Raw genomic sequence first — 7,949 nt, forward strand, 5'->3', positions numbered from 1 at the left:
TGGTGCTTGAACCCTGGGCTCTCTCGGGATAAACAGAAGTGCCCCTTACTAGCTGGGGAAGCAGTCAAGCTATGGGGCATAGGAGTGGGGACATTTCTTTTACAGGTGAGGCCAGTGAGACCCACCCGAAGAGGTTAAGTATGTGGCTCAAGGTCACACCAGGGAAGAAGGGTGAGGCCCAGGGTTGTGGTCCCCTCCAGTTTCATTTTTCTTCTCTGCAAACAGGAATAAGAATAGCTTTTTCAGAGTTGATAGGTGATTGAATGAGAAGACCTAGGTACAGGTGTCTAGCTTGTTTGCTTAGAGGCGCTCTAGGATGTGCTGGGGCATCTTACACATCTGAGATGCAGATGGGAGGCTGCCTGCCTCCCCGGGACACAGTGCTCCTTCATCCTTTCCTGCCTGATTCCTTCAGATGACAGTTTCCAGCCCTAAATGTGAGGATTCAGCCTGCCCAGGAAAGAGGGCGGAATCCCAGCTATGTGGATGGAGGAGTCAGGGCTGATCTTCCCATGCCTACTGTCCCGTCACCTGCCGGGACAGGTGGAGACGGCGGACGAAGAAAGGCGGCAGCATCACACTTTCCGGAGGTCTACCGACCAAAGCAGGGTAATGAGATTCCCTCATCATCCAGCTCATGGCAGATCACAGCGACCCAGGTCGTGGACTGGGGTGTGATCGTCACTAGATCACACAATTCCACCAAATTAAGTTGACCACGTTTCAGAAAAGGTAGTAATTCACCATCTAGAATTAATTATAATCAATATAATCTAAGTATAATTACACAATCTGTAATCGTGGAGAGGTGATGATGTAATATTACAGGAGAAATGTCTAGCGCAGTCTCTGGTACAGAGTGACACCCAGTAAAGTTAGCTTTGATGGTTATTAGCTTCAAGTAAAGATTCTCTTAGGCCACCTGCTATGGTCTGAGTTGTTCCCTTAAAATTCATATGTTGAAGCCCTAACCCCAGTTCCTCAGAATCTGACTGTATCTCGAGATAAGATTTTTAAAGAGATGCTTAAGTTGAAATGAGGCCTTTTGGGTAGGTCCTAATCCAATATGACTGATGTCCTTATAAGAGGAGGATATTTGGAAACATGGAGAGACACCAGGGGTGGTGGGCACAGAGGGACCACCATGTGGGGAAGCAGCAAGGGGGCAGCTTATCTGCGAGCCAAGAAGAGGCCTCAGGACCCGCCAGCACCCCATTTTGGATTTCCGGCTTTCAGAGCTGTGAGAAAATACATTTCTGTTGCCTGAGCCACACTGTCGGTGGTATTTTGCTATGGCAGCCCTACTGTGGCACCTTTACTTTAGCCCCCGCTCCCATACCTATAAAATTACAATCTGCTCTACCAGCTAAGTGTCGCCCTTTCTCCCACGGCTGTTCTCAACCCCAGCAGGAGGACAGCCATACTTCAAAGGAAGAGGCTCTTCTGCAGCTGTTTCCGGTTGGGATCAGGAAAGAATAACTGGAGCATAGTCCGGGAAGTCTGCACCTACACCAGAAGGCTTTGCAGAGTATAGACATGGCCGGAGACGGCAGTTTCAAAGCTGAGCTGCCTGCACAGTATGGAAAGGACAGGGCGGGTCCCTTGATTCAGACCTAAAATCTACTGGGCTCCTTCACTTTCCACCTGCTGCCCTGTGTCATACTCAGAGGAAAGTTGTGCTTCTTGGAACCATTTGTCTGTTGGTTATGATATCCATCGTCCATTTCAATTAGGGATCCGCGCTGGCTCCACACCCCAAACCAGGGATCTGAACTGTCCTTCAGGCACACAGTGGTTCCAAGTTGAAAAGTCAACTTGAAAAGTCACTGTCATCTTCCAGAGGCCTGAATCTGAGCCCATGAACTTCCTGGGGTTCTACACTAGGAGCGGAGATGCATTACCAACTAGGACCCATAAATGCCCTTTTGGTGACGGATGAACAGTCACCAGTTCTGCTACAAAAACAGACTACAGCTAAGGAATCAGGTATCATCCTCCACCGTGGAGAGAGGCTGACATGCTTGCTTGATCATGCACAAATCTTGGCGTTTCCAATTAAAGTATTTCTTCCATCTCCTTTCCTCTGGGTTGGGGGAGAGGATGATGGAATAACGGAGGCCAGGAGGCCTGGGAGGCAGGACCAGGGATAGTGATACTCGGGCAAAGTTCCCTACCATCATTATCCCCAGAGATGGCAGGTCAGGGAGCAGAGAAGCAGGGTAGTCAAGTCAGAGGGACCAAGCAGATGGCGAAACCAGGGTTCACAGCAAAGAGATTGCAACAGAGGCCAGATAAGACCAAGCTGGGATTTCTGGAGGCTGACCAAGGAGAGACTTCTTAAGTAGATGAGAAAAAATACTTTACAGAACAAAGTGCAGTGTGGTAAATGGTACAAAACCGGTTTGAACTCATTTTGGGAAAAAGTTTCCTTCAGTTCACAATCAAAGGAAACTCCAGTCAAGGGGCCACATCACAGGAGGAGAGGACCCTGGTTTACTCCAGAACACCTCTCCTTCCCCTTTCTGTCCAGTCCTGTCCTCGGCTCCCTCTGCTGTGTTTGTCAGACTCTTCCCTCTGTGAGCGAGCACCCAGTCCCTCACCCAGCCCACCCTGCACGTTCCCCCGCCAGATCCAGCTCCCTTGAAAGCTGTAAATACTGTCATCAGCCACAACCCCGGCTCAGATCCCTCCGAGAGCATCCTCGGTTTCATCCATCGCAAATCTATTCTCATCTGCCTGTTTTCCAAGAACTCAGCTTCGCCCCGGCGGCCCACCATCCACGTTCCCCGTTCACGACGTCCAGGCTGCACCTCCTGCCCCAGGCTCGCTGTTTCCACTGCTCCACTAAACAGGCCTTCAAGTGCCCTCCTGTGTCTTAGACTTTGTAAGCCCATGCGCTGGGAGCATCCTTTCTTTGTCCCTTGCTCCGGACACACATCCAATTCTTCCCATTTTGTAGGTAAATGAAATCTTCCTTCCTCCATGAAACCTTCCCTGATAATAATGCCCTGTGACTCATTTGAGCTTTGAAAGGTCAAGTGAGACTACTGCTTGGGTAAACATACACGTGTACACACACACACACACACACACACACACACACACTTTTCTGTTTGCAGCCATTGATAGGGAAAAGGCTTTCTTAAAAAATTTCATCACGTGGTGGAGAAAAGAATTGGTGGCTGGGAGAAGCTGGGGAGAGAGAAGATGCAAGAGAACGGTTCCTTGTCTGGCCTCCTGGACTGGATCAGAAAACCTAACACGAGCAGGGGAAGGAGATGAGGACCATTAAGTGGGAATCGTAGATTTGGGGAGACCAGGCCCCAAACAAGCTGCTTTGGGATCCTGGTGAAGCGTGAGAGCTGGGGAGAAGATTCACACTGGCTCTGAAAGGAAACAACGGCGTTTTGCCATTCAAGGCTGGAGCTTTGGGGGTGTCCCGAGACCAAGCCCACGGCATGTTCCCAATGGGCAGTGGCGAGCCTTTTCCAAGCTGATTTTGGGGCAGCGGCGCATTGCAGGAAGACGGGTGTGGGGCAGGAAGAGGCCGACAGGAGCACGGCGTGAGGTGAGTGTGGCCGTCGTACCTGTGTGACAGAATCTTGTCCCCACTGGAGGTCCCGGAAGTCCCTGGGGGTGAGTTGATGGGGGCGTCGGCACCAAGGAGCTGCTTTGCCCAGCTGAGGAGCTGTTGAACTGGCCGTCGGATCAGCAACATGCCTGTAGCTTGTTACACACTTCGCTATGTCTTAGAAGCTGTTTACTTTTACTTAAATTCTTAAAACTTATAAAAGTTTCAACATGAAACTCTTACTTGTACTTAAAACTCTTTATAGGAATGAGTACGCAGTTGAGGCTCAAGACCTTTATACTGAGGGACGGTTGCTGAGTGGTTACCTCCAGGATGATGGGCTGAAGACAGAGAGAACGTCAGCATAAACGTTCACACACTGTTCTCAGGGTGGCTCGGTTCCTTCACTTCTCCTTTTGACTTTGGACCTGACACTGATCCCTTCATTCAGAGGAAGTCCAATGATCCTTTAAAGCCTTGCTGAGTCCGGGTTGCTGCAGAGCACATGGCAGGGAAACTGACTTCGGTAGGAAGGACAGAGGGCGTGGCCCTAATCCCGTGTGGGACTCAGTCTGGGGTCTCTCTCGGCCCTTGTCACTGTCCCTGGGAAGCCAGCCCTGACTTGCTTAGTAACTGGATTCTGCGAAGCACATCCCTTTGCTCTGCTGAGTGCTGGGAAGGAAAGGCCTGTCACTTAGGACAGGCTCTGGTCCCTCAGCCACTGAGACCTAGACCCAGAGGGAGGCACAGGGCCCCTTGACTCCAAGCAGGGAAGTGGTCCAGCACAACAGTATCCCACTTGACCCGTTTACCAGAGCACTCAGGCAAGGGCAACTACTTGGAATGGCAGCTTGATTTCCGAGCTAAGTGGATAGTCATACTGGCCGTAGAAATGCTGACCAAACTGTGTCAGCTTTCCTTCCCAGGATGCCCTGCTGGCCCAGGGAGCCAGCAGATGGACACGGCCAGAGGGCACTAGTCTTGGTGCTTCTTACCCAATTTGTGTTAAGGTGCCTTTAACACATCACTTACAATACATCCCTGTCATCATTATAGAAAACAGATCAAAGTAGCAGACGATTATCATAGCATTTATTTAGTGCAAATCCAGTTTCCCTGAGCGATCTAATTTAATCCTCCCTGCAATCCTACGAGGGATGTACTGTCATCACCTCTATTTTTCAGATAAGGAAATGGATATTCAGAGAAGTGAACTCAGCTCAGGTGACGTAGTAAGTGAGTGTGACCTGGTATTCAAATTCAGATCTGCTGTCTGGGCACTTAACCATTACCATCCACCTCCCAGTTAGACTATAACTTCTTTGAGGGTAACTCTTTATGTCTGTTGAGATGTACACAGAGCACAATCTTTGGAGTCAGAAAGATTTGAGTTCCAGTCCAAGTTCCATCAGTTAGTCATCAATGCACCACCTAGTGCAATTTATTTATACTTTACAAACTTCATTTCCTCATCTGTAGAATGGTGATAATAGCAGTACCTAATCTGGCAGATTTTGAATAAATATAAAACGAGGTAAGTGAACTCCCTAAATCGAGAGCCTAAAGTTCTTAGGACACAGCAAACACTAAAACAAAAAAAAAAACAACAAAAAAAGTTTTTTTTAAAAGAAGCACGATGCTAAGAGATGACTTGGGACCCTTTGGGTTGGAGATGGGGGCAGGGCGAGGGGAGACAGATAAAGCCTGAGAGATTCCTTCTTCTCAACTGTGTCGGTTACTTAAAAGTAACCAAGGCTGCCCAAGGTTCAAAATGAGCGGGTTTGAAGATAATAGTTGGATTTGAAATGCAGATTCCACGGGGTTCTAGAAAAGAGAACCTACTTCCTAATCTATGTTTCTCCTCCTTGCAAACCATCAGATTGCTCCATTGCAGCTTCAGCCCTCTCTCTCTTTCTAGCTTCTGAATTCAGGCCTCTAGGAGGCACAGATAAGGCACTGAAATAATCCTGCGAATGAGGGGAGGAGGTGGCCAGCATCCACTCATCCTGCTGTTCCTACATCAGGCATGTAGTAAATATCAGAAGAATGCCACGTGCATAACTGTGAATTCACTAATAAATAAACTTCCCTTAGTTTGGAATTTACCATATATACTTTTTTTCCCCTCTCTTTTCCTTTTTTTTTTTTTAAATACCAGCAGATGTGTCTTCCACCATTTGTTTCCCTTAGATTAAGCAAAGGATATTTTCCGTGCTCACATCAGTTGAGTGATGGGGGATGTGGTCAGAGCATGGCCACATGATGGCCGGGCTGACATCAGTGGTGAGCCAATAACTGCATCTCCAAAGACCTTAGCAGAGATGCAGGCAGGGAGGGAAAATGCTGGAGAGGGTGCCGTGAGGATCCCCCCATTCTCTGCAGGAGTGCATGGAAGAAATGTCTGCCGTCGTCCACGTGCAGCAAGGACACACACGGGCCACGGTGATGGGCCAAATGGAGTTAGAGAAGGAAAAGACCCAATTTTCCCCCACCCTTTCCTGATTCTTACAATTAGGCTGAGTATTTATTTCTAGCACAGGGAATGACCCAAAAGAGGGGCCTGAGAAGAACTGACCCTACGTTGTTTCCTTCCCCTCCTCTCCCCTGTCCTGCCCCGAAACTTGTAAGGACAGCTCTCGGTGGCTCAGGAACTCTGCTGGAGCAAGTGAAAAAGATGTCAAAAGCGACCAGACTGAGTTCCCTGCCTCTGCCCCTGCTCAGTGGGTCCACAAATCCCAGACCAGGCCTCTGGAAAGCTCATCCCTGGGTCACCGCAGGGAGCCCACGAGCTGTGGCTTTGTATTACATTCTTTGCATAATGACGTGAAGTCCCTTCTCCTGGCAGCCAGAGAGCATACAAAATGCAGACAGGATTCTAGGGAGCAAAGTCCTCTGTCTTCTCTGTTTGGGGAAACCAGCAGGCTCTGCAGCAGTGTGTGTGTGTGTGTGTGTGTGTGTGTGTGTGTGTGTGTGTGTGTGCTGGGGGGTTGGTCAGCACATTCTCATCTGAAGTGTCAGGAGAGGTGGCTCCTGTGAGTTTGCTCAAACCTTTGGCCTCTCCCTCCCTTCTAATTGCCAGCCCTGTGCCCAAATATTGCCCGTTATTTCCATCCCACAGAGGGCAGGTGTCAAAGGGAAGAGGAGGTAAATGTTCTGCAAAGTTGGATAAGGAAGAAGGTGGAAACATTGATCAGTCACCCAACTTTAACTGAAAGCTCTTCTGCGCAGAGCAGCGCAGGTACCCTGCTCAGGTCGGGAAGGGTGCCTTTGACCCAAAACAGCCACATCAGTATTTCCAATCTTTGCCACTCCCCACCGAGAGGCTGCGCCTATTACCCTCCCCTTGAACCCAGAGGAGACTTTATGACGCCTCAACAAGTGGAAGGTGGCAGAGGTGGCCTTGCAGGACTTCCAAGGGCAGGTGATGGACGCGTTACGACTTCCACCTGCTTCTCGTTCTCTCTTGGGCCTCTAGCCCTTGGAAACCAGCCACCATCCTGTGAGGAAGCCCACACCAGCCCGAGCAGAGAAACTACATGGAGAGGTCCACACACAGAGCAACTGAGGCCACCAGCCACCAGCCAGCATCAGCCTCCAGGCCTGGGAGTGAGGAACCTTCGACGAAGGTTGACAGAACTCATAAGCATAATAATTGTTTTGTGCCACTAGATTTGGGGGTGATTTCTCATGTAGCGACTGGAGCATCTCCTATCACTTTCATCAGCAACAAGAGATCCATATTCAAAGGAGGTAGAGGAGGATTGTGTGAGTAACCTTCTCACTATGGTAACTGGCAGGGGCTGACAGCAGTCAGCACCAGGACAGACTCCGTGGGGAAGCGGAGGCCCAAAGCCTAACCTCTCCAGGTTCGTACAGTGAGGGAGGGTCAGACTCAGCCATAAGGCCTGACTCCTCTGATAACCATGTAGGGGAATTACCCCAGACAAACAACAACAGTGAGAAAACAAACAACAAGCAGGGACCACTTTTTAAGTTAGAAGGAACAAACAGAGCAAGTATAGTGTGATAACATGAAGCTTTCAGGGAACTTTCACAACCATCACCTCATTTAGCCTTTTACGATGTGAGCTAAGAGTCTCATATTACTGTAAAGAAACCTGAACTAGTGACTCTCCAACCCGTAGCCTGACTGCAAAGCTTATACTCTTCCCCCCAAACTGTTCCCCGTTTGCTAACTCTGTCTAATCCTATCCTGGGCTCTGCTGCACAGCCAAACTGGCCCTGGAAACTCAGAGCGTTTGGCTGATTTCTAAAGTAGCTTATTGAAATTTCTAACCTCATCCCTGCCCCGCCCCCAGGCCTCCATGCCCACTCCTGGTCACTTAGATCTTCACTAACTGGGGGGGGGGGGGGGGGG

The 7,949-nt window shown here is 49.5% G+C and overlaps 1 protein-coding gene across 6 annotated transcripts in view; it reads right to left on the bottom strand.

Annotated features, from left to right (window-relative positions):
- The window catches only part of FLI1 (Fli-1 proto-oncogene, ETS transcription factor), a 120,335-nt gene that overhangs the window by 51,453 nt on the left and 60,933 nt on the right, over positions 1–7,949 (bottom strand). Inside the window, exon 1 of one of the 6 annotated variants that reach the window (XM_029206948.1) lies at positions 126–7,884. The exons of 4 other annotated variants lie outside the window; for them this stretch is intronic. The gene's annotated coding sequence lies outside the window, so the exon portion shown is untranslated. Of the gene's footprint in view, positions 1–125; positions 7,885–7,949 lie in introns of those variants that run through there. One more of the 6 variants, XM_029206951.1, reaches the window with a different exon arrangement.

Source organism: Monodon monoceros, unplaced genomic scaffold, assembly GCF_005190385.1.
Source record: "Monodon monoceros isolate NGI ecotype Baffin Bay Population unplaced genomic scaffold, NGI_Narwhal_1 Super_Scaffold_7, whole genome shotgun sequence".
Taxonomy (NCBI): Eukaryota; Metazoa; Chordata; class Mammalia; order Artiodactyla; family Monodontidae; genus Monodon; species Monodon monoceros.